Source organism: Nicotiana tabacum, chromosome 13 (assembly GCF_000715075.1).
Source record: "Nicotiana tabacum cultivar K326 chromosome 13, ASM71507v2, whole genome shotgun sequence".
NCBI lineage: Eukaryota > Viridiplantae > Streptophyta > Magnoliopsida > Solanales > Solanaceae > Nicotiana > Nicotiana tabacum.
The window spans coordinates 135,318,751-135,346,661 of NC_134092.1; the positions used below are offsets into that span (position 1 = coordinate 135,318,751).

The 27,911-nt window shown below is 39.3% G+C and overlaps 1 pseudogene; it reads right to left on the reverse strand.

Moving 5' to 3' along the window:
- Positions 1-5,841: 5,841 nt before the first annotated feature.
- Positions 5,842-26,397, reverse strand: LOC107794554 (zinc finger BED domain-containing protein DAYSLEEPER-like; annotated as a pseudogene).
- Positions 26,398-27,911: the final 1,514 nt, after the last annotated feature.

The following is a 27,911-nucleotide window of genomic DNA, read 5'->3' on the forward strand; positions in this document are numbered from 1 at the left end:
CAAGTTTCTAGCTAGTTCGAGACCTGTAATCATGGCTTCATACTCTGCCTCGTTGTTAGTTAACCTGATAGTTTTAATAGCTTGCCTAATAATGTTACCCGTGGGGGGTTTTAAAACTATGCCTAACCCGGACCCCTTTATATTCGAAGCACCTTCCATAAAAAGGATCCATACCCCGGACGATATATCTGATTTCAAAAGGAGTTCCCTTTCGACTTCGGGTATGAGGGTTGGCATGAAGTCGGCCACGAAGTCTGCCAAAATTTGAGACTTGATGGTCGTGTGGGATTGATATTCGATATCGTATCCACTGAGTTCGATGGCCCATTTGGCCAATCGGCCTGATAGTTCGGGCCTATGTAAGATATTTCGGAGTGGGTAGGTGGTTAATACGCTTATGGGGTGACATTGGAAATATGGCCTTAACTTTCTAGATGCGCTTACCAGGGCAAGTGCCAATTTTTCTAAGTGCGGATACCTAGTTTCTGTTTCTCCTAAGGTCTGACTCATGTAATAAACGGAAAATTGCGTACCTTGCTCTTCTCGACCTAGGACGCTGCTTACGACGATTTCTGATACCGCCAAGTACAGGTAGAGCTGCTCGTCTGCTTTCGGAGTATGAAGCAGTGGCGGACTCGAGAGGTATCGTTTCAATTCCTATAACGCTTGTTGGCATTCCGGCATCCAGGCGAAGTAGTTCTTCTTTTTGAGTAGGGAGAAAAAATTGTGACTTCGATCCGATGATCTTGAAATGAACCGGCCTAAGGCTGCAATTCTTCCCGTTAACCTTTGTACAGCTTTCACGCTGTCCACGATGGTGATGTCTTCGATGGCCTTGATTTTGTCGGGGTTGATTTCAATTCCCCGATTTGAGACCATGAAGCCGAGGAACTTGCCCGAACCGACCCCGAAATCACATTTTTCGGGGTTGAGCTTCATGTTGAATTTCCTCAGAATCTTGAACGTTTCCTGCAAATGGGCCAAATGGTCCTCTGCGCGCAGGGACTTAACTAGCATGTCATTAATATAAACTTCCATCGTTTTACCTATTTGTTCTTCGAACATTCTGTTTACTAGGCGTTGATAAGTAGCTCCTGCATTTTTTCGCCCGAAGGGCATTATGTTATAACAATATGTTCCATATCAGGTCGCAAATGAAGTCTTTTCCCAATCGTCCGGATTTATTTGAATTTGATTATACCCGGAATAGGCGTCGATAAAGGTGAGAATCTCGTGGCCGGCCGTGGCATCGATCATACGATCGATGTTGGGTAGTGGGAAGGAATCTTTGGGGCATGCTTTGTTCAAATCCCACATTCTAAGTTTGTTTTCTTTTTTAGGTACAACAACCACATTGGCTAACCATTCGGGGTATTTTACTTCCCGAATGGACCCTATCTTGAGAAATTTGGTTACCTCGTCCTTTATGAATGCGTGCTTTTCCTCGGACTGGGCCTTCTTTTTTGCTTCACCGGTCTAAACATAGGGTTCAAGCTTAGCTGGTGCGCCGTTATGTCCGGTGGGATACCTGTTATATCTAGATAAGACCAGGCAAAACAATCGATGTTATTGATAAGAAATTGAATGAATTTCTTCTTGAGTTCGGGGCTCAAACCCGTTCCCAGGTATACCTTTTGTTCGGGCCAGTGTTCGATCAGTACGATTTGCTCCAGTTCCTCAATTATTGATTTGGTGGCATCGAAATCATCGGGGGTTACGAAGGATCGAGGGATCCATCGATCATCATCGTCCTCTTCAACGTTTTGCTTACCTGGTCGGGTCGAAGCTGATGTCTGTGATTGCTATTTGGCACTCAGCTTTGACCCTGATCCTTTCATTGGTGAAGGTGAGGATATTGATTTTGCTTCTTCGATGGAGAACATTTCCTTTGCGGCCGGTTATTCCCCGTACACTATTTTGATACCTTCCGATGTTGGGAATTTGAGGACCTGGTGTAGGGTCGAGGGTACGGCTCTCATGCTGTGGATCCACGGCCTTTCGAAGAGGGCGTTATATCTCATATCATCTTCGATTACATGAAACTTTGTTTGCTGGATGGTTCCGGCTACGTTTATCGGTAGGGTGATCTCGCCTTTAGTGGTTTCACATGCCATATTAAATCCGTTTAGAACCAGAGTTGCGGGTACGACCTGATCCTGCAGGCCGAGCTGTTCTATGACCCTTGATCTGATGATATTGGCCGAGCTACCTGGATCAATTAACACACGCTTAATCTTAGTTTTATTCATGAGTACGGATATTACCAGCGCGTCGTTATGGGGTTGGATGATTCCCTCGGTATCTTCATCACTGAAGGATAAAGTCCCTGCGGGTGCATGATCTTGGGTTCGAGATCGCTTCACAATTGACGTTTTAGCGTGTTTAAGCATCGGTCCCTGGGGGCATTGACGCCGCCGACAATCATGTGAATGACGTGTTGCGGTTCTTCTGGCTCGTTTTACTTACCGAATTCCTTGTCTCTAAAATGGTTCTTCGCCCTATCGCTCAGAAATTCCCGAAGGTGCCCTTTATTAAATAAGCGGGCCACTTCCTCTCTTAGTCGCCTGCAATCTTCCGTTTTGTGACCATGGGTGCCATGATATTCGCACATTTGATTGGGATTCCTTTGGGCAAGATCGGTTTGCATGGGTCGAGGTCATCTGGTGTCTTTGATACGTCCGATGGCCGATACGATGGCGGATGTACCAATGTTGAAATTATACTCCGATAGTCGAGGGATTTCTATAGGATCCGTATATTTATCAAAGCCGCTCTTACTCATAAGTCCCGAGAATTTTGCCCCCCGATCAATCCTTCGGTTGTTCCGAACTGTGTCACGTGCTGAACTGTTGTTCATCCGATCTGTGTCATACGGTTGGTATCGATCTCTGTTCGACCTTTGCTCTCTGTTGGCTTCCCTTTGATTTTTAGTGGTTGTGTGGTTCTGTCGTACGGGCCCATACGGAACTCCTAATTGATCATCTTCGACCCTGATTTTTTATTGGTACCGGTTGTGTACATCTGCCCAAGTTATTGCAGGGTACTCGATCAAATTTTGTTTCAGCCGACGTGATGCTGTCGAGCTTAGCCCGTTCAGTCCTTGGGTGAAAGCTTGTACGGCCCAATCGTCTGTGACCGGTGGCAAGTCCATACGCTCTATTTGAAATCGGGATACGAATTCCCTCAGCATCTCGTTACCCCTTTGCTTTACTTTGAAGAGGTCCGATTTTCTTGTTGCAACCTTTATGGCACCATCATGTGCTTTTACGAACGAGTCCACTAACATGGCGAAAGAATCAATGGAATTCGGCGGTAAGTTGTGATACCAGATCATCACTCCTTTTGCGAGGGTTTCTCCAAACTTTTTCAACAACACGGATTCGATTTCATCATCCTCCAAATCGTTGCCTTTGATGGCGCACGTGTAGGAGGTGACATGTTCGTTAGGATCGGTCGTACCGTTATATTTGGGAATTTCGAGCATACGGAATTATTTGGGGATTGGTTTTGGGGCCGCGCTCGAGGGAAAAGGCTTTTGTATGAATTTTTTCGAATCGAGCACTTTTATCATTGGCGGAGCCCCGGAATTTGATCGACCCTAGCATTATACGTTTCCACTTTTTTGTCATTGGCTTCGACTCGCTTCGTGAGTTCCTCGAGCAATTTAGCAATTTCAGGAGCAATCCCCGATTCCCGCTCGTTTGATTTCACTATGGCGGGTTCCGTTCTAGGTGAGACTTCTCGAAGAAGTGGATTGGAGTTCGGCCCGCTTTGTGTATGGGTTCGGCTCTGCAACTGAGCTATTGGTGCATGTTGGGCTTGCAACATTTCGAAAATCATACGCAAGCTGACCCCGATTTCCCCCGTGCTGTAGGTGTCTCAGGCTATAGATCGAGCACCACCCTGAACGCTCCTCTCTGGTTCAGAACGTTGATTCGCTTCTAGAGCTATTTGCGAATTGATATCCAGTGGTACTTCGGCTCGAATTTTAGGTTCTTCGATTCGAGCCTCGTTACCGTTGTTAGGTAGCCTTCCGGCCCCGGACACCAAGTTGTTGGTTTCATCTTGAAGGCCGGCTTCGAGGTCGATAGGTAGAGCCATGGCTGATTCGAAGTTGTAAGCTGGAGTGTACTGTAGATTTATATCAGACAATCACCGTTACCCTTAGCCCCACGGTGGGCGCCAAACTGTTTACCCGAAAAATCGAATAACATTAAATTTAGATATAGTTCTAAGGGTATGCAAATTTCTTTGATATAAAATGACAATACAGGTATTTTTGCTGTGAAAATTGAAAATGATGGAAGGGAAGACTGAAAAATATTAGAAGAACAAGCACAATGAAATCTTGATCTGCCCTCCCTATTACAGTCTATCTCCCCTTTTATAGTAGATGGTCACTACTTTATTTGTAACAACATAAAATAATACATATAGTGGAGAACCCATGATGGTTTGTCTCTCCCTTGATTCTCGCCAAAATTCTCTCCCTTGGTGCGGTTATAACGGCTCTTGTCTTGCGAGCTTGGCACTGACTCGAGCTTGGTGCTAGATCGAATCCCCAGTCTTAGTTCGAGCTCCGTTTTGCCTTGGAGCATCGATATTCGGGACTTGTGTCGGTCGTCGTTACCCCATAGTCCGATCCGAACGCGGGTTCGATAATGATATCGAGTTTTGCGGTTGATTGGTCTTATGGCTCGAAGCTCGACGTCTCTACTTCGGAATTCGTCCGAGCTCACCATGCGGATACCCTTCGATTGAAACGTTATTGTCTCGACCGGTCTTTATGACTGAGAATCAGTTCTGACCGTACACACCTTCAAATCTTGCAGGTATATAATCATAGAATAAGTGCCAAATTTCATCCTAGATAATAAAAGCAGGAGCGCCAATATATATTAAAAGCATTCTTTTCCCCTAAAGTTACAGTGTCATCTGAAACTATATATATTTAGCAAAAAGGCCAATTAAAGAAGTAAAGCAGCAAAACTTCACTTCATGCAGCAGATAGAAAGTGGAGCATCAGGATCCTTCTCCTTTTGTTTCTTCTCTGTATTTTTTATATCAAAGTTTCAATATTTGTTCCCTCCATAAATAGAAAAATAACGACTTTAGCCATGATACTGGCAAGTCCGAAGAGAACTCAAAGAAGATCTGGGCAAAAATTAAAAGAGGACCAGATCTGAAATTGTTTGGGCAACTAAGAAGATGAAGAACTAAATAGCAATCCTTGTAAGTATTCAGAAAACTGAAAGAGATGACGTGATAGGTATTTCAAGATTTTTCTGTGTGACACGTGGAGTGAACAATGATTAGATAGGGCAGAACTAATAAAATCAGCTAGTGGTAAAAACATCCCGTAGCCACAGCTCTTCGGTTCGAGTCACGCGGAAGAAAACATGAAAATACTTTTAAATAAGAAAGAATAAAAAATCAGCTAAAAGAATTACCACTTTTCCCTTGGTCGTCCATCATGGTTTTTCCATATAATAGAAACATGGCAAGTGTTCCTGCTAAATATTCTTCGCATAAACAAACATGCAATAATATAGCAAGTGGTCGAGTGAGAAGACACAACACATAACAAGAAACAGACCTCGATCCTCAATATGCCTGATCTTCAGAACAAAAACTTTATCAGCAACTAGGTCCTGGAATCCTTGCTTTACTGTTAGCATTGTATAGGAAATGAACTTCAGAACAAAAAAAAGAACTTCAGAACAAAACATGAACAAAAAAAGAGCTTCGGAACAATTAGCATCAACTGAACCGACTAGGTGCTGGAATCCCACCTGTCATATAATTTTCAGCTGCTGCAGAATTGGTAGCTTCATTAAATTCTCACTTCAAGTGATTTATCATTAAATTCTCAATTTCAAATGATTTATACTTCAACTTAAATCCACTTTGCATTCATGACTTTACACAATGCAAAGCTTGCTGCAGAAAAGGTCTTCAGGCGCCAAAGCAGTTGCCTGTAGAGCCAAAAAGCCTCGAGCCATCACCTATAACCGTGGGTAGCTTGAGCTCTTCACCTTCCACCATTCCAAGACATCAGTTTTCATATCAGCAGGAAGCTCTTTGAAATATTGGGTCAGCTTATCTGTGGTAGAGGACCATGTCCCACACTGCATTGTTTCGCGTATCTTAAGAGCAATTTCCTCTGCAAAGGAAACCCCCCCTTCATCTCCTAGCTCTTGTGCAACGTAAGAAAAAGGAAGATGGCTGGTGGAATAGTTTTTAATGAAATAGTTTTTGGATTCCTTCAAGTACTTTTTGGACTTGAGACTTTTAGGAATGAGCTTATCATTTATTCTTGGATCAAGAATAGCAGCCATATATGTGAGGACATTGAAGACCTGGCCATTATAGCTTTCGGCTTTTGTAGCCATATCCAGGGGCGGCTCGAACACTATTGGAGGCCTGAAGCCAAACTAGCACAAGAGGCCTTTAACCCTTTTTCCAAAAAAAAAAAAAAAAATATCTTATATACTATAATTTATTTAAAATCTATTTTCTAACTTTTTGAGATGCAAAATTATTAATAAATATTTTATTATAAATTTTTTCTAATATTTTTTTTTCAATCGGTAATATAGCTAATCCATTCAACTTTTTTTGCGCCATGGTTGATTTTAAGTAAGATTTTATCAATTTTAATTTTAAAAAACTTCTTCCAAGTTTCTAGTTTGTGGTCGAGGGCGGCTAGAGATAATTGTTACAGGAACTGATATCATTATTCTATAAGCAATATAACTATTTGAAAAAGAATCAAGTCATTTTATCTAATTGAGTATATCGACTAGAGTACTATCATCTCTTCTTTTTTGGGATTGTATCAATGATTCAACTTTTTTTTCCCCTTAAGTTTTGAATAACCGGATTCATACTTTCTATTTGACATATTTAAATTTTGATAAATACTAAAAGGATAATATATGCATGTGTATTGAAATATCAAGCAAAAGAAATGTTAGATGAAAACTAATACTAAAAAGTTGGAATAGAAGAATCTGATTCATTAACTTGACGTGAAAATAAATATTTATTGCTTTCACAATATACTTCTCGTAAGTTTTAGCTCGATAGACGAAAAATACAGAACAATAAGATTTTTTGGAGGCACAAAAGGAAAAATATAATAGTAGTAACATTTGGTGAGAACCGAGAAACATTAAAAAAATATTGAATATGGTGGAAACCAAGAAAGAAAGTAGAAAGATTTACATAATATTTAAGGAGGAAAAGACATAATCACTTGATTCCTTTCATAAATTTTACATTTACATGTTAGGGGTCCACTTTTAAGGAACATAGATATTTTTCCTTTTCAGTTTTTTCCAAGATACATATAATAAGAGTAAAAATACTTAATTTTAAAAAATATTATAGGGTAAAAAGTGGGGCTCCCTAAAATTGGGGCCTAAAGCTTGGGCTTCCGTGGCTTTACCCAAAAGCCGGCCCTGGCCATATCCCCAGCAACACTCTTGACCCAGCCAGGGCTGTCTTGAGAGACTTTACAGAGTGCAATCACCTTAGATAACAAGTGATCCATGAACAAAAGAACCAAACCAAATGTTAGCACTTTGGTTGTGCATATATCAACAACAACAACAATAACCCAGTAAAATCTCACTAATGGGGTATGAGGAGGGTAGTGTGTACGCAGACCTTACCCCTACCCCGAAGGAGTAGAGATATTATTTCCGAAAGACCCTCGGCTCAAGAAAACAAAAAAGCCAAAAGGACAAAAATGAGACAATATTAGTATCATCACAGCAATCATAGGAAAAATAAGAACATCATGAAATTCAGAAGAAGGATACAAAGCAAAAGGGACAATATTAGTATCATCGCAACAATCACGGTTGTGCATATATCATTGATGGTTTTATAGAAGGGTTCTAAATATGCATGCATGATCTCACATCATACTTCTCCACCGTGTTCAGGAGCACCCTACTGCCTAGTAGTTCATCATACTTCTGAACAATCGTTTCCATTGATTTACCTTCCTGCATGGCAAAATATAATTAAAGTCATAACTGATCTGTAGATTAAATGTAAAAGTAGAAACATATTTTTCAAATCCCATTTCGTGTCTTTCCCCCTTAAGATAGTCCTGAAAAACAACAAAGTTTTTCTTGAAAGAGAAAATCGCATTTCATTGATGCGAAAACAACACTTAGTGCTAGGATATTTACAACATCAACAATAGAGAATGTTAAAAGAAAGGAAATCAGCGAGCAAAAACTAGAAGGAAAAGTAGATTTGGCTGACTATTAGAGCCTCATTGTAACGAACAGACTTGTCGTTTTAAGAATTTACGCCTCATTCAGTGACTTAAGGTCTCGAGCAGTCTCGCAATATGTATTATGACCCATGTATGTAGTCGAATTTGATTTACGGACGATTCGGAGTGATTTGGGACACTTAGTCCCTAAGGCGGAAACTTAAGTCTTAAGATTTTGACCGTAGTCGGAACTGTGTGAAGACGACTCCGGAATGGAGTTCTGTTAGTTCCGTTAGCTCCGTTGGGTGATTTTGGACTTAGGAGCGTGTCCGGAGTGTGAATCTGAGGTCTATAGCCAATTTAGGCTTGAAATGACGAAAGTCGAATTTTTGGAGAATTGTAATGGAAGTGGACTTTTTGATATCGGGGTCGGAATCTGATTTCAGAAATTGGAGTAGGTCTATAATGTCAATTATGACTTGTGTACAAAATTTAAAGTCATTCCGGATTGATTTGATGTGTTTCGGCACAAGTTATAGAATTTGAAAGTTCAAAGTTCATAGATTTTGATTTGGAGTGTAATTCGTCATTTTGATGTTGTTTGAGGTGATTTGAGAATTCGACTAAGTTCGTATGATGTTTTAGGACTTGTTGGTGTATTTGGTTAAGGTTCCGGGTGTCACGCCCCGACCTGGAAGCGAGACTGGCACCCGGTGCCTCAACTAACCTAGTGTACCAAATTGAGACTAAGGGACTCTGAACACATAATGTCATACTTTGGCCCTGGGGCCACCTTGCAAGACAATTTGCGAAGCAAAATATAAAATTGAATGGAAACTAGCGCTAACTAAACATCAATATAAAGCTAGGCTGAAAAGGCCGTCATAGCTACTATAGCTGACAAACCACCAAATTATACATACCAGGCCTACAAACCCAACATACTGCACTAACCAACAGGATATGTCTACAAGCCTCTACTGATAGATGTACTATGATAGGAACAGGGCCCCGACCTGCCCATAACATATATATAGATATACATAAGATGTACACAACACTCTAGACTTGGTAACTCCGAAAGATATGGAGCTTGCCGATCAGGCTGAACTCGGGAAACACCTACTGAGGAGATCTACTCGTCCGTCTATCTGAAACTGCATGCATGAAATGCAGCGTCCCCGGAAAAGGGACGTCAGTACGAAATAATGTACCGAGTATGTAAGGCAATAACATAACTGAAAATCGAAACTGAACTGATAATATAATAACTGGAAGTAACTGGGAGTCAAAGATGATCTGGAGATATACTTACCTGCTGATACTGACTCAACTCCTTCAATATAGTAAGTAAAATAATTGTACGGCCTTATAAGGCTCGGTATATATATAACTGCTCTGCCATAGTAGGCTCGCTCATAGGCGCTCGGCCATACTAGGCTATGTATCTCGGCCATGCTGGGCTCGCTCATAGGCGCTCGGCCACAGTAGGCTCGGTATATAACTTTCCATCTGATCAGAGGTTGCCCAATAGGGGCCTGCCCATCGATTATAGCTCGATGGTAATGAAAATACTGTAATACTGTATATATAGGCTTGCTGCTCTCTTGACTGGAAGAAGACAATACTAAAATTGAATATAGAGTCTCGATAAGGAATAATATTGTAACTTATGAGACTAGAATAGTGTGAATAAATTCATGAATATGAACTTCTCTTTTGTCTCATTACTAACACATGTAGCTACGAGATCATGCCAAAATGAAGGAAGGCTTAGCCTTAATATACCTTATCATAATCTTTGTAATAACCAAGTTGAACTCACCTCTTCGCACCTTAATCTACAAGAATGATAATAATACTATCGTTAAGTTACGAAAGGTACAACTATCACACAACGAACGACAAACTTATTTTGTATTAAAACGGGCAGCATCTCCCCTATAATCCTTACTTCCTCCAAATTCAAGATAACACCAACAATACAAGAATAGAATAATAACAACATATATACATCATTTTCCAGCCCTATATACACCATCAAATACTACAAAACAGCCCAACACACCCCAATCTCTTCGTACACAAAACGACCACCGTAGTAGTGTCAAACGACCCGAAAATATTATGACGAACGACCAGCCAACCACCCTAAATTTATATGGTGTTTATAAACCCCCTTCCTCGTCTAAAACTCCACAAAATAGTAGTAAAACACGCAGCTCAACAGCAACATAAAACAGTCCACAAAATAGTCCGCTACAAGTGAATAACTCGAACTCACGGCTTCCGATCACCGTCCCGTGAGTTCTTACAAGTATAGAACGACTTACCATGAATTTACAGAAGAAAAACTGGATGAAAGAGAGCAGTATACTCACCTTATTTGTTGGATAACTCAGCTCCTATCTTGGTTCTTCAAACTCTAGGTTTTACCTCCAATTAGAACTTGAAAGGGAGAGAAAATCAATTAGGGTTTGTGGGAAATTTTTGGGAGGATTCTTTGCAGAGCTTATGTCTGGTTATTATGCTCTATTTTAAGTCTAATATATGAAGAAAATAGGCCCTTAAAAGGCCTCTTTGGATGACCCGAAATGGCCCATTTTTGGGCTTTCATTTAAGCAAGTAGGTGACACACCTACTTGTCACCTAGCAGCTTGCGCAGTATCGTAAAAATGCCCATATCTAATTACTCCGATGTCATATTGACAAACGGTTTAATGCATTGGAAAATAGACTCATAGATCTTTAATTTTATGGGTGGAACACCCCATAACTCTAAGTATATTGGGAGAAAATCGCAGTTACATTTGACCCAAAGTTTCAGTAAAACTTATGAATGTAACTTGTGATGACTTTCATCGACTTTTGTTCCACAACTCTCTTGACTTCAAAACATAACACACGGATGTCATACGACTAATATAAATCATAACATAATCTCCTTATCATGTTAAGCACCCTAGTCTCACCCCAAAGGTATATGGTATAACATTCCCAACTTGTCGACTTTCGACGAAACATTATTTTCTTCAATTACTTTAGCTTCTGAACTGTCCAACCCTCTTTGTACTTGTTGTTCATGATCTTCAATATTTGTAACCTCAGAGGTAACATGATTAACTTACTTTATATACTTTTAAATATTATCTCATTTTTGGTCCTACATTAGTTTGCTTACGACGTATTTTTACGTACGAAAATATAGGGTGTAACATCACTCCCCCCTTGGGAACATTCGTCCTCGAATGTTTACTCTTAGAGACTTTGGAAAATTTTGCCAAAGTATCCTTCGTACACTAGGTTAAAACCAACTTGCACGTAGCCAGAAACATACTATGCATGCCACATGGCCAATGTTTATAAATAGCAACACTTTGCCTCACCAACCGTAAATCATAAATACTAAAAGTGAAAAATAAAAGCTTACCTGCTGACCTGCTAGCCTGAATAGAGCTGTGTTGTAGCATCCCATCTCGAGCCATATCTTCAGTTTGAAATAGGTGGGGGTATTTAGACTTCATTTCTTCCTCCGATTCCCACGTCATCTCTTCTACATTCTTGCTCCTCCATAAAACCTTTACGGAAGCTACCTCCTTATTTCGTAGATTGCGGATTTGTCGGTCTAGGATGGCAACTGGAATTTCCTCGTATGACAAGTCCTCTGTAATCTGTACATCATCCGTGGGCACCACTCGGGTAGGATCGCCAATGCACTTTCGTAGCATAGATACGTGAAAAACCGGATGGACAGACTCCAATTCTGAGGGCAACTCTAACTCATAAGCTACTTGGCCCACTCTCCGAATGATCCTATAAGGCCCAATATACCGTGGGCTAAGCTTGCCTTTCTTGCCAAACCTCATCACGCCCTTCATAGGTGATACCTTTAAGAATACCCAGTCATTAATACTGAACTCTAAGTCTCGTCGCCGCACGTCAGAATATGACTTCTGACGACTCTGAGCTGTCAACAGTCGCTCCCGGATAAGCTTTACTTTCTCTATGGCCTCTTGAACCAGGTCTGGCCCATATAACCCAGATTCCCCAACATCAAACCACCCTATAGGAGATCTACACTTACGCCCATACAAAGCCTCGTACGGATCCATCTGAATACTGGAGTGGTAACTGTTATTATATGCAAACTCGAAAAGAGGTAGATGTTCATCCCAACTTCTTTTAAAATCCAACACACATACTCGTAACATATCCTCGAGCGTCTGAATTGTGCGCTCGGCTTGTCCATCAGTCTGTGGATGAAAAGTTGTGCTGAGGTTCACTTGAGTCCCTAGACCTCTCTGAAATGACCTCCAAAAATGTGCTGTAAACTGAGCCCCACGGTCAGATATAATAGAAACTGGTACTCTGTGTAGCCGCACTATCTCCTTAATATATAACTTGGCATAATCTTCTGCTGTATGTGTAGATCTGACCGGTAGGAAGTGAGCTGATTTCGTGAGCCTATCAACTATCACCCATATGGAATCGAACTTACAATTAGAACGAGGTAAACCCGTGATAAAGTCCATGTTTATCGCCTCCCATTTCCATGTCGGGATCTCTATAGTCTGCATTAGCCCTCCAGGCTTCTGGTGCTCTATCTTCACTTGCTGGCAACTAGTATATTGGGCGACAAACTCAGCAATGTTCTTCTTCATATCATTCCACCAGTACACATCCTTAATGTCATGATACATCTTCGTCGACCCAGGATGGATGGAATACCATGAATAATGTGCCTCTGACATAATCCTGTCTCGTAGCCCTGCTACATCTGGAACACACAAACGACCCCTATATCTGAGAACCCCATATCCCTTTAGCTCTAACAGTGGTTTCTTCTGCTGCGGAACTCGCTCTCTCAGCTCGACCAACTCTGGGTCCTCGTACTGCCTTTCCTTGACTTCCGCTATGAGGGATGATTTTGTAGTGTTTTGGAGTACAACTCCACCATCCTCAGAATCTACTAACCGAACCCCCAACGAAGACAATTGATGAATCTCTCTAGCTAATTGTCTTTTCTCGGGATCTACATGTGCTAAGCTACCCATAGATCGACGACTTAATGCATCTGCTAAAACATTAGCTTTCCCTAGATGGTAGAGAATGTTAACATCGTAATCTTTCAATAACTCAAGCCATCGCCTCTGTCGCAAATTCAACTCTTTCTGCTTGAAGATATATTGTAGGCTTTCATGATCAGTAAATACATCAACATGAACACCATATAAATAATGCCGCCATATCTTAAGTGTATGGACAACCGCAGCTAACTCGAGGTCGTGGGTCGGATAATTCCTCTCGTGCTTCCTCAACTACCTTGAAGCATACGCAATTACCTTCCCATGTTGCATCAGGACACATCCTAACCCGACACCTGATGCATCACAATACACGGCATAACCCTCTAGACCCTCTGGAAGTGTTAGAACTGGAGCTGAGGTCCACCTGTTCTTAAGCTCTTGGAAACTCCGCTCGCAAGCCTCTGTCCATTGAAACTTAGTTTCTTTCTGTGTCAACTTCGTCAATGGTGCCGAAAGGGAAGAAAAACCCTTTACGAACCTCCGATAGTATCCTGCTAAGCCTAGAAAGCTAGAACCTCTGTCGGAGTGGTAGGTCTAGGCCAAGATTTCACGGCCTCAATCTTCTGAGTGTCCACCTTTATCCCTTCATCTGATACAATATGCCCTAAGAATGCTACAGAATTCAACCAGAACTCACATTTAGAAAACTTAGCATACAACTTACGATCACGGAGGGTTTGGAGTACCGCTCGTAGGTGGTCCGCATGCTCATCCTCTGAACGGGAATAAACCAGAATATCATCAATAAATACTATCACGAACAGATCTAAAAATGGCCGGAATAGGCTATTCATCAAGTCCATAAATACAGCGGGTGCATTAGTCAACCCGAAGGACATGACAAGGAACTCGAAGTGACCATATCGGGTCCTAAAGGCTGTCTTCGGAATATCTTTTTCCCGAACTCTGACCTGGTGGTACCCCGACCTCAAATCTATCTTTGAAAAGCATCTAGCCCCCTGCAACTGATCAAACAAGTCATCGATCCTTGGAAGTGGATACTTATTCTTAATAGTTACCTTGTTCAGCTGCCTATAATCGATACACATCCTCAGCGAGCCGTCTTTCTTCCGCACAAATAGTACTGGTGCACCCCAAGGTGAGATACTGGGCCTGATGTAACCTTTCTCCAGCAAATCTTTTAACTGCTCCTTCAACTCCTTCAATTCGCCAGGTGCCATTCTATACGGAGGGACGGATATTGGTTGAGTTTCTGGAAGCAAATCGATGCTAAAATCAATCTCTCGCTCTGGAGGAATACCTGAAAGCTCATCTGGAAACACATCTGCATACTCTTTGACTACGGGAATAGACTGAAGTGTAGGTATCTCAGCATCTGCATCTCTAACTCGCACAATATGATAAATGCACCCTTTTGCAATCATTTTCCTTGCCTTCAGATAGGAAATAAACCTACCTCTGGGCGTTGGTGTATTACCTACCCATTCAAGGACTGGCTCACCCGGAAAATAAAATCTAGCTGCCTTTGCTCGGCAATCAAGTGTGGCATAGCAAGCTGCCAACCAGTCCATGCCCATGATAGCATCAAAATCCATCATCTCTAGCTCAACTAGGTCAGCTGAGGTCTGACGACTACAAATTGTCACCGTACAACCTCGGTAAACCCGTCTAGCAATAATCGATTCTCCGACCGGTATAGATACCGCAAAAGGATCACTTAGTATTTCAGGCACTATACCAAAATTCCTTGCGACAAATGGGGTAATATATGATAAAGTAGATCCTGGGTCGATCAAAGCATAAGCATCGTGAGAGCAAATGGTTAATATACCTGTCACAACGTCTGGTGAAGACTCCTGGTCCTGTCGACCCGCTAAAGCATAGATACGGTTCTGATTACCATTTGAACTGGAACCTCTACCTCTGCCCCGACCTCTACCAGCCGAAGACTGAGACTCGCGCCCTGAAGGATGCACTGACATAGATGATCCTGTTGCTGAACTCGCTGGTTGTGCCATTCCCCCCGAATATCTATTTGGGCAATCTCGCATCATATGCCCTAGACGCCCACATGTATAACAATCATCAGAACTTGCTCGGCATTGGCCCAAGTGTCCTCTACCACAGATGTCACACCGTGGAGGAAATGACCATGTCTGCGCAGATCCTCGCTGTCGCTGCAAACCCGACGCCCGTGAGCTCTCACCTGGTCTTAACTTAGCATAACGGTCATACCTGTAACCCTGTAACTAAGGTAGCGGAGGCCTAGGTGGCCGTCCGAAGTACTGGGTCCTATAACTACCCTGATATTGCTCCTGAGACCTGGGAAATCTCATCCCCTTACGTTGCCCTTGCTCAGCCCTCTCTGTACCCTGCTACCGACGCCTACCCCTTTCTATATTCTGGGCGAATGCCTGAATCCGGGAGATATCCATACTATCCTGCAATGCAGCGGTGGCACATGCCTCGGTTAACTCTGGGGCTAACCCTGCTATAAACCTGTGAATCCTGTCCCGCATAGTAGCAACTATGGATGGTGCATATCTGGCCAATGAGTCAAAACAGAGACTATACTCTCGAACACTCATATTACCCTGCTTAAGGGCTAGAAACTGATTGACTCGAGCCTGTCGGATCTCCCGTGGTAAGTACTGGTCAAGGAAGGTATCTGAAAAATTCTCCCAAATAGCTGGAGGTGCATCATGTCCCCTGGACCTCTCCCATCCCTCATACCAAAGGATGGCTATATCTCGGAGTCGAAAAGCTGCTAGCTCAACTGCCTCTTTCTCCGTGGCATGCATAACACGAAAGATCCTGTGAAGCTGATCTATGAAATCCTGCGGGTCCTCCCTCTGATCTGTCCCCGTGAACTCTGGGGGACTCAAAGCAATAAACACTCGGACCCTTGAACTCCCAGACCCCTCAGAAGTTCCTGCACTAGCTGATGCCCTAGCCTGTTGCTGGGTAGCTATTTGTTGACCGTACTCCTTAAGTCCTGATCTGATGGAAGTGGAGGGGGAACTGGATGTGCGGTTTCCCTAGGAATATCCGTAGTTGGTGGAGGAGCCGGTAATGGCTGAGTAGGGGTCTCATATTGAGCCTCAGACTGGGCCCCATCTACTGGGGGTACCCTGCTGGTCCCCTCACCTACTGCTGTATCTCTCCTCTGGCTAGCCGTAGTCTTCCTAGTCACCGTCATCTGTGCATGCAAACACCAACACATAAGTTTAATTCAAATTTCCAATAACTCAGTTCTGTAGCACGATTTAGATTTCAAAGAAGGGTGACCAACTCCTAAATGCCCTGTAGTGCCCTGCTTATATAATGTGGTGCACAACACATCTATAAACAAGACCCTACTAGACACGGCTTGTAGACTCCCTAGGACAGACCTGCTCTGATACCAAGTTTGTCACGCCCCGACCTGGAAGCGAGACTGGCACCCGGTGCCTCAACTAACCTAGTGTACCAAATTGAGACTAAGGGACTCTGAACACATAATGTCATACTTTGGCCCTGGGGCCACCTTGCAAGACAATTTGCGAAGCAAAATATAAAATTGAATGGAAACTAGCGCTAACTAAACATCAATATAAAGCTAGGCTGAAAAGGCCGTCATAGCTACTATAGCTGACAAACCACCAAATTATACATACCAGGCCTACAAACCCAACATACTGCACTAACCAACAGGATATGTCTACAAGCCTCTACTGATAGATGTACTATGATAGGAACAGGGCCCCGACCTGCCCATAACAAATATACAGATATACATAAGATGTACACAACACTCTAGACCTGGTAACTCCGAAAGATATGGAGCTTGCCGATCAGGCTGAACTCGGGAAACACCTACTGAGGAGATCTACTCGTCCGTCTATCTGAACCTGCATGCATGAAATGCAGCGTCCCCGGAAAAGGGACGTCAGTACGAAATAATGTACCGAGTATGTAAGGCAATAACATAACTGAAAATCGAAACTGAACTGATAATATAATAACTGGAAGTAACTGGGAGTCAAAGATGATCTGGAGATATACTTACCTGCTGATACTGACTCAACTCCTTCAATATAATAAGTAAAATAATTGTACGGCCTTATAAGGCTCGGTATATATATAACTGCTCTGCCATAGTAGGCTCGCTCATAGGCGCTCGGCCATACTAGGCTATGTATCTCGGCCAAGCTGGGCTCGCTCATAGGCGCTCGGCCACAGTAGGCTCGGTATATAACTTTTCATCTGATCAGAGGTTGCCCAATAGGGGCCTGCCCATCGATTATAGCTCGATGGTAATGAAAATACTGTAATACTGTATATATAGGCTTGCTGCTCTCTTGACTGGAAGAAGACAATACTAAAATTGAATATAGAGTCTCGATAAGGAATAATATTGTAACTTATGAGACTAGAATAGTGTGAATAAATTCATGAATATGAACTTCTCTTTTGTCTCATTACTAACACATGTAGCTACGAGATCATGCCAAAATGAAGGAAGGCTTAGCCTTAACATACCTTATCACAATCTTTGTAATAACCAAGTTGAACTCACCTCTTCGCACCTTAATCTACAAGAATGATAATAATACTATCGTTAAGTTACGAAAGGTACAACTATCACACAACGAACGACAAACTTATTTTGTATTAAAACGGGCAGCATCTCCCCTATAATCCTTACTTCCTCCAAATTCAAGATAACACCAACAATACAAGAACAGAATAATAACAACATATATACATCATTTTCCAGCCCTATATACACCATCAAATACTACAAAACAGCCCAACACACCCCAATCTCTTCGTACACAAAACGACCACCGTAGTAGTGTCAAACGACCCGAAAATATTATGACGAACGACCAGCCAACCACCCTAAATTTATATGGTGTTTATAAACCCCCTTCCTAGTCTAAAACTCCACAAAATAGTAGTAAAACACGCAGCCCAACAGCAACACAAAACAGTCCACAAAACAGTCCGCTACAAGTGAATACCTCGAACTCACGGCTTCCGATCACCGTCCCGTGAGTTCTTACAAGTATAGAACGACTTACCATGAATTTACAGAAGAAAAACTGGATGAAAGAGAGAAGTATACTCACCTTATTTGTTGGATAACTCAGCTCCTATCTTGGTTCTTCAAACTCTAGGTTTTACCTCCAATTAGAACTTGAAAGGGAGAGAAAATCAATTAGGGTTTGTGGGAAATTTTTGGGAGGATTCTTTGCAGAGCTTATGTCTGGTTATTATGCTCTATTTTAAGTCTAATATATGAAGAAAATAGGCCCTTAAAAGGCCTCTTTGGACGACCCGAAATGGCCCATTTTTGGGCTTTCATTTAAGCAAGTAGGTGACACCCCTACTTGTCACCTAGCAGCTTGCGCAGTATCATAAAAATGCCCATATCTAATTACTCCGATGTCATATTGACAAACGGTTTAATGCATTGAAAAATAGACTCATAGATATTTAATTTTATGGGTGGAACACCCCATAAATCTAAGTATATTGGGAGAAAATCGCAGTTACATTTGACCCAAAGTTTCAGTAAAACTTATGAATGTAACTTGTGATGACTTTCATCGACTTTTGTTCCACAACTCTCTTGACTTCAAAACATAACACACGGATGTCATACGACTAATATAAATCATAACATAATCTCCTTATCATGTTAAGCACCCTAGTCTCACCCCAAAGGTATATGGTATAACATTCCCAACTTGTCGACTTTCGACGAAACATTATTTTCTTCAATTACTTTAGCTTCTGAACTGTCCAACCCTCTTTGTACTTGTTGTTCATGATCTTCAATATTTGTAACCTCAGAGGTAACATGATTAACTTACTTTATATACTTTTAAATATTATCTCATTTTTGGTCCTACATTAGTTTGCTTACGACGCATTTTTACGTACGAAAATATAGGGTATAACACCGGGGGCCTCGGGTTTGATTCGGGGTGGTTCCGGACCAAGTTTGGGTGTTTTGTTGTTGCTGGTTGCTGGTTCTGGTGCTGTTCTTCGCGTTCGCGAAGAAGGAGCGAAGAAGTATTTTGTTGTTGGGACTTTATTCTTCGCATTCACGAAGAAGGAAGTTTTATTGTTCGTCGTCTAACTTTAGAGGCTCATATCTCGTAATCAATAAGGAATTTGAAAATAATCTAAAAATGAAAGTTGTAGCCCTTTGTGTCTAAATTTCGGAAAGTTAAACCATTTGTCATTTGGTTTTGTGAACAAAAAGTTATGGTAGATAGACTATAGGCTGTACGGGAAGAGTTTGGAAATCTCTGTTGCACATGGCTAGCTTTGGAAACTTATATCTCGTAATATATAAGGAACTGAGAGATGAGCAACAAATGTAAGTTATAGCCCTTGGAGTCTAGTTTTCAGAAAGTCAAACCATTCATCATTTGGAGTTTTGTATAAAAAGGTATGACCATTATACTAGAGGCTGTCTGAGAAGAGTTTGAAAATGACTTTTGAAGAATTTGTTCATCGCGAACGCGAAAAACAAACCCCTGGGCAGCAGAATAAAGTCCAAATTCACGTCATTCTTCCATTTTTGAACCAAGGAAGCTCGGGTGAAGCGATTATTCGAGAGTTTTTTAAGGAAAACATTGGGGTAAGAATTCCTAACTTGATTTTGGTTAAATTACATGAATATATTATTATTTTTATCACTAAATTAGTGAATTGGATTGAAACATTTAGAAAAATCCTCTTGCTTTAAATTTAAGATTTGGAGGTCGATTTGTTATTGGAATTCGATAAAATTGGTATGGTTGAACTCGTATCGGAATGGGTATTCGGATTTCATGAAAATTATGTCGGGTTCCGAGAGGAGGGTCCCGCGTTGACTTTTGTTGACTTTTTTGGAATAAATTTTTAAGTCGACATATTATTATCCGAAATTATTTTCGATGAATTTTAATAAAGTTATACAATTAATTTGGATAGATTTGAGTTGTCCGGAGGTCAATTCAAGTAAGAAGGCTATTTTGGAATATTGGCCTAACTTCAAAAAGGTAAGTGTCTTGCTTAACCTCGAGTGGGGAAATTACCCCCTTAGACATTGAGTCTTATGTGCCATTTGTGAAATGTAAAAAGCCGTGTACGCGAGGTGACGAGTACATACTCGGGCTTATACGTGGATAATTCATTGAATTAAAGTCTTAGGCATTACTATGTAGTAAATTGGGAAATTATGAAAAATTATTAAATCATCTGGTTGCCATGCATGCCTAAATCCTTATTGTTGAATTTGTTTTTATATGATAATTTGATGTGATTGTTACTTGAAATATTTATGAAATTTCGTGATTATTGTTGGTTTAATATTTCTTGAAAATTAATTCCAATATGAATTTTCTTATGCAAATAATTAATTTAAGCGAGCTTAAGAATAAGTGTTAATATAATTATCTAGATTTTTGCATTAATGAAGATTTTGCTTTATGTTGAGTAATTTCTATCTCTATTGATTGTTTTTGTGTGTTATATACATTGTGCGGAGCCTTGGGCTATATATTGTGAAATTAATTGATTTTGTTATATTTTTGAAATTTGGTTGTGGCCATTGGGCAAATTGTGATATGAATTGATTTTATTATGTTGTCGTGTTAAATTCTTGTGTAAATTATTGTGATGTGTGAGTTATTATTTTGGGGAGATAAGGGTGGCATTTCACCATTGATATTATGTGGGTATAAGGGTTACATTTTACTATTGTTGTATTTGTTGGAATATTGTCTGGGCGAAACGATAAGGGTGGCTATTGATATTCTCTTGGCGGAGCGATAAGGGTGGCTATAAGAGTGATAAGGGTGACAATAGGAGTGATAAGGGTGGCTATTGTCAGGGAAGATATGTGATGATGTGGGGTTGTGGTATTGATAATTTTCATGTGATGTTGTGATTTTATTGTATTTATTTTTATACCTTGTGCAATTTATCTTGTTGTTGGTATAACAATCTGATTTATGTTGAAATTGAGAGCATGTGGCTATTGCTAGGCGGATTATAAAATGAAATGTGGGCACGAGGCGTCGTGAGTAAATAATGAGGATATTTGGCACGTGAATTGTCCGTCCAGTTGTGATATGAAATGTGGGCACGAGGTGTTGTGATGAAATGATAATTGGCACGTGAATTGTCCGTGCAGTTGTGATATGAAATGAGGGTACGAGGTACCGGGGAAATATGATGATTTAATTATGGGCACGATGTGCCATGAAAATATGAAAATGGGCTGAGACCCGTATTTTTATGATTATAAAATGAGGTGTCACATGGTGACTTTTTAATTGAAAGAATTATATTCAAAATATTTATTTGGAAGAATTTTTACTTAGAAAGTATTATATGAAAGAATTGTATTTGAAAGATATTTATTTAAGGAAATTATATTTGAAAAGATTTATTGAAAGAATTATATTTGAAAAATAATTATTTGAGAAAATTATATTTGAAAGAGAGTTATCTGGAAGAATTATATGTGAAAGACATTTATTTGAAGGACTTGATTTAATTAGGTGTAATTGTGTTTATTAATTATTGAGTGATATTAATGGTATTCTTGTTGTCTGTTGTGCATATCACTGGTTGTTTTATCCTGCCCTTATTATTATTTATTTCCTATTATTTTGTATGTTATATTGCACAGGTTATTAGACTAGTAAGTGTCTTGACTGTACCTCGTCTCTACTCCATTGAGGTTAGTCTTGATACTTACTGGGTACCGACCGTGGTATACTCATACTACACTTCTGCACATTTTTTTGCAGAGCCAGGTATTGAAGATATCGGACTTGAGCAAAGTGAAAGCGCAATCGTAAGGATTCAAGATAGAGTTGCTTGGCCGTTGCATTCCCTTGGAGTCTTTTCATTTCATTGTACTGTTAATTTGTAATCAAACAGTACTCTATATTCGGTTCTCGTGATCATTCCATGTATTCAGTTAGAGTTTGTGACTCAATACTACCAGTCTTGGGAGGTTGTATATTATAATTATTTTCGCTGTTAGTTTTTATAAAAATAAAAAATAAATGGCTTCAAAAGGTAATCTAAATCGGCTTACCTAGTCTTAAAAATTAGGTGCCATCACGACGCCTGTGGTGGGATTTTGGATCGTGACACTCATCTATACATGTAGAAGTTCTAACATCTCCAATATGGTATCATTTTCCTTGAAATTTCAAGCAAATTGTGTTGGCCACTCCAACGAGCTGAAGCATCATTCAAGGGCGGCTATAGGGTAAGGCAGGCGAAACCCTTGCCTTAGGACCCCAAATATTTAAGTCCCCAAAAATATATATAATTTATAATTATACATTAGTTAATAAAAAATTTTAAATTTTAATATTTTTATTCAAAGAGATTTTTACCTCCCTACACTACATATGGAACTTAATTACCCTCCACAATAAAGTTTTAACTTAATTACATGGTCATATATAATTTATCAATTATATACAAATTAGTTTTAAATGAGTATCCCGTAGCCTTTTAATTTAGTAAATCCCTAAAAATTCTCACAATTCCTTAATTACCAAGACAAACCCTAATCTTTCTAAAGAATTTTCTTCTCTCTCTTTGAAACAACTCTCTTTCTACACCGATTTCTACAAAGTTTTTTCTTTTAAAACTCATAATTTTCTCTAACAATATTGGCGAAGAAAGGGATTAATTTTTTATCGATTTGAATTTTGCCATGGCTGGAGTTTGGAGCTTTTTCGGACTTCCCCTTTTCTAGTTGGTGTTCCGATGGCGGGCTAGCAGTAGATGTATATTAATTATTTGGTTGTAGTGTTCGAATTAAAAATGTCAATCAATAAATTTTGAAGGTGTTTGACTCTCCACCATTCACAACCATTAAAAAGTTTCGAAACTTTGAATTTGAATTCGGATTTTCAAAAAATATTATTTGTTTGGATTGGGTGTTATTGCAAATGACTGGGAATATTCTATAGAGTTTATATCTCGATTTTGAGGGTATTTGGTGAAGATTGGATTTGATTTGGCTGGATTTTCAGATTGAAATTCGAAGAAAAAGCAGAAGAACACACCACATACAAAATATATACAAAATACATACAAAAGACATATCGTATAAAATTTGTATTTAAGTTGTATGATGTTGTAGTTGTATTTAATTGGGTAATAATGATGTATGAAAGTTGTAAATAAGTTGTATACTGTATAATTAGTTGTTTGGAATTTATTTTTAGTATGTATGTAGTTGTAGATATATCAAATTTTATATTAAATTTATATAAAATTTATTTTTATTTTGTATGTTGTTGTACCATACATTATTCTTTTTTTAAAATATGCAATTATGGCAAAGAGAGAAGAGTTACGCTAATTATGGCTTAAAATAGGTAACACACAACTGGAAGGAGTCTTATTTAGATGGAAAGACAATTTGAACTTCGTTCCCTTCAGTTACGCTATCTTTCAAGACAAGAATCCCCTAATTTAAGGCACTAATAATGAATTGTATATAAATTGTAAGAAAAATTTGTTTAGGGCGAGTAATATACAAAACTTGGACAAATTTATTAAATAAGTTTCAAATATTGTATAGGAAGGAAAGAAATCTCCTTTTTTAATTTGGTAGAGATAAGTTTGAATGAGTTACTCCCTCAGGTCCACTTTATTTATTTATTTTTGATTGTTTTCACACATATTAAGAAATTCATCTTTTAACATTAATTAGCAATAAAATTGACTATATTGACCTTTACTACCTCTTCACATTTTATTTTATATTTGACATAATGCCATTTTGGGATTTGGGATTTGTGATGTGATGATTAGCAACTCCCAGAACTCGAAGCAACCGACATAACTCATTGAAAACTTTGTGAGCATCAAAGACTATTTCAAATTTTCAACAAGAAATCTCAAATTGTCATGTAATTTCAATTTAAAAACGTCAACGAACCATAAAATGGAGCAAAGAAATTTCAACATTTCCTCTCTAGTTTTATTTTACAAAAATAATTAACATGAATTGTAGGAGATGAAATGATCATCAGATTTTATAATAAGTAGTACGTAGACTACTAGACAAGTAAAATGCCAATCTGAGATGGATGAATCCAAGTGCATTGGAAAATAAATGTAACACATACTCCAATATTATTTACTCCAAAAGTAATTTCTAAATAAATAAATAATTAATTCACTCTTGAAATCTGAAAAAAAAAATCAAATATTTTGGACTACAAAAAAAGGCCAAAAAATTAGATAAAGTGGACGAAGGGAGTAATATGATAAATCTTTTATCTCATTAAATTAAATAATATATTTACCTTTTTATCAATTTTACTTTTCTTCTATGTATACTTTTTGTTTTCATGTTTCTTACGATTTTACTTTCTAATTTAACTCAGATTCTCTAAATTAGTTATTCCTTTTGGCACATCCATATGTTAAAAAGCAAGTTCTTTTGTGTCTCTTTTTTTAACTAAAAACTTTTTGAGGCAAGTGTTGCCATATTAAAAAAAATCTCGATGAGTAATGCGCTCACTCGTTTTTTATTTTCACTTAATACCATATTTTTGTATAGAGAAGAATTTAATATCATGACGTGCGCCTATCCGACATATCATGCATATGCATTGCGCTCTCACATTAGGCCTTTTTAGAGCCTTATTTTTCTATGAATTTTATGAAAAAGTTCAAGGGTCTTTTGATATATTTTAATTTTAGCCACCAATTTCATTGAGACCATTGTCACATAAACATGTTTTTCAATCAACTTCATTCGCATTTGTTAACTGAATGGCACATTCACTGTCTTTAGTGTTCTTGTCATTGTTGTCTTATATTAATTGGAACTCTATAAAGTTTAATTAAGAATGTCAAGAATGGATGGTCGCTCAAGAGGGAGCCTAATAAAACCTTCATTTAGGCCCTCGAGATTTTGAGGCTCAAAAAAATTTTTATAGTGAATTTTATGATTTTATTTTAGCTTAGACAATATTACAGTTTGCAGAAAATAAAAAGAATAAAAATTTTGTAAAAGAGAAAGAAAAATAGATTGTCTATTCTTTAATAGTTAAATACTTTAGAACCTTGAATTAAACTACTTATATTTTCATATTGGTAAATATAATTTTTTACAACAATATCAAAGGAATTATATTGTAAATACATGCCTAATATTTTATTTATTCAAATTATCATTGACTAATATAAATAAAATTATTACTATGTAAAATTAAATTTTTGATATCATTCAAGAATATTATATTATAACAACAAGCACGAAAAAATGGTAATAATTGTTTTTATTTTGCATATGTATGTGTGCATACGTATATGAATTCTAGCATAAAAAAGTATAAGGCCTTTTAATAAAATTTGGCTTTAGGCCATTAATTTTATTGAGCCGCCCTTGGCATCAATAGGGAACTTCCAAAATCCTTCTTGATAAGCACTGCAACACTGGAGAAAATCCTGACTCCAATGATGTGTTCATCTTTAGGACAAACTCCCTTGTTTTGGAGATTATTGACTCCGAGTATCTCAGTCTATCATTTGTTATAGAATTCAAAGTGTGAGCAGCACATGGAAGAAAGTAAAAGGGTCTGGCTATCTGGATTTCCTATCTTCTTTGAGTTTATTGCATGCATTTGTGCAACAAATGACTTTGTTATCGTCAATGTAATAAAACCTGAAGACCTTAAACAGAGTAAGGGAAATTTCTGCCCAACAACAAGAAGATATCTGACATATATCAAGACCACTCTCTGAAAAGACCAGTTTTCATCAATCCATGTTCATATAATGGAGTCGCTCATAAGATTCCCAGAAATCAAGAGTTATACACACTTTGGAAGAAACTTGGTCCACTAACACCTTTACTTCTTCCCGCATGCTTTTTAAAACTTCACCAAGTACTGCTTGAAACTTGGCCGCAGGCCATAGTTTTACTCTTGGGCCGAGCATTTTAAATGAATCCCGTAGGCAATGCTCATCCAAACTAGTAGGAGGAAGGGATACTTGAATGAGCCAATTGACGAACAACAAATTGAAATTATCAAGCTCCAACTCGGGTATTTCGACAAGAGGTTGAGGCTTCTCAGGAATGGTAATACATTATGATGTAGAACTGGCATCAATTGTTGTTAAATCATATTCGAGATGATGACTCTTGAGATGGTTTCCCAATTGCCTAGTTAAAGGAAGAATAACATCAAGGGCTTTCTATATTGGCTAATTGTCACGACCCAAAATCCCCTCCGTTTGGGTATCGTGATGGAACCTAGTCTTAAGGACTAGGTAAGCCTAACATTAATTGAAGCAACAACATTATTTAAACAACATCTAACAATTTGAAATAGAAATCTCTTAAAGATTAACAATTCTCAAAACCCGGCAGTACAAGTCATAAGCTCTACATAGTGTTTGCTAGAAAGCTTCTAAATACAACTATCCAGAAATAAGAATAAACAGTGCAAAATGAAAACTTGAAGGTGACTCCGAAGCCTGCGAATGCAACAGTAGTGAAACGACCCGGCCGATCATTTTGAGAATTTAAGTCTCGTTCGGCGGCATAAGGCCCTGAGCACCTTCATATTATGTGTATTGACTTGCATGCGTGGTTGAATTCGGTTACCAGTTGTTTCTGAGTGATTTGGGATACTTAGTCCCTAAAACGGAAGTTTAAGTCTTAGGATTTTGACCGTAGTCGAAACTATGTGAAGACGACTCCGGAATGGAGTTTCGTTGGTTCCATTAGCTCCGTTGGGTGATTTTGGACTCAGAAGCGTGTCCGGACTGTAAATCCGAGGTTTGTAGCTTATTTAGGCTTGAAATGGCGAAAGTCAATTTTTTGGAGATTTGGACTGGAAGAGGACTTTTTGATATCGGGGTCGGAATGCGATTTTGAGAGTTGGAACAGCTCCGTTATGCTATTTGGGACTTGCCTACAAAATTTGACGTCATTCCGAGTTGATTTGATAGGTTTCGGCATGGGTTTTAGAAGTTGAAAGATATGAAATTTATAAGTTTGATTCATGGTGCGATGCCTAGTTTCAACGTTAGTTGATGTGATTTGAGGGCTCGACTAAGTTCGTATGGTGTTTTAGGATTGGTTGATATGTCCGATTGAGGTCCCGGGGGCCTCGGGTGAGTTTCGGGTGCTTAATAGATTAAAAGTTTGATTTGTGTTACTGCTAAGTCTTCAGGCTTCTGGTATTTTTGCACCTGCGGCGAAGAGACCGCAGGTGCGAGAGCGCACGTGCGGAGAGGCAAGCGCAAAAGCGAAAAAGTGGGGGAGTGCTAGGGGTCGCAGGTGCGAGGAAAATTGTAACGACCCGGGCGGTCGTTTTGAGAGTAATAGCCCCGATCCCCTATTAACTGCTTTCCCCAAATCTTTTTCTGCTATTGTGACTTGCCGTGATGATTGGTTTTGAGTTTCAAAGTGTTTTGGGACACTTAGTCCCTAAATGAGAGCTTAAGCCTTAGGATTTGGACTGTAGTCGGAACTATGTAAAGATGACTCCGGAATGGAATTCTGTCGGTTCTGTTAGCTCCGTTAGGTGATTTTGGGTTTAGGAGCATGTCCGGATTGTGTTTTGGAGGTTCGTAGCTCATTTAGGCTT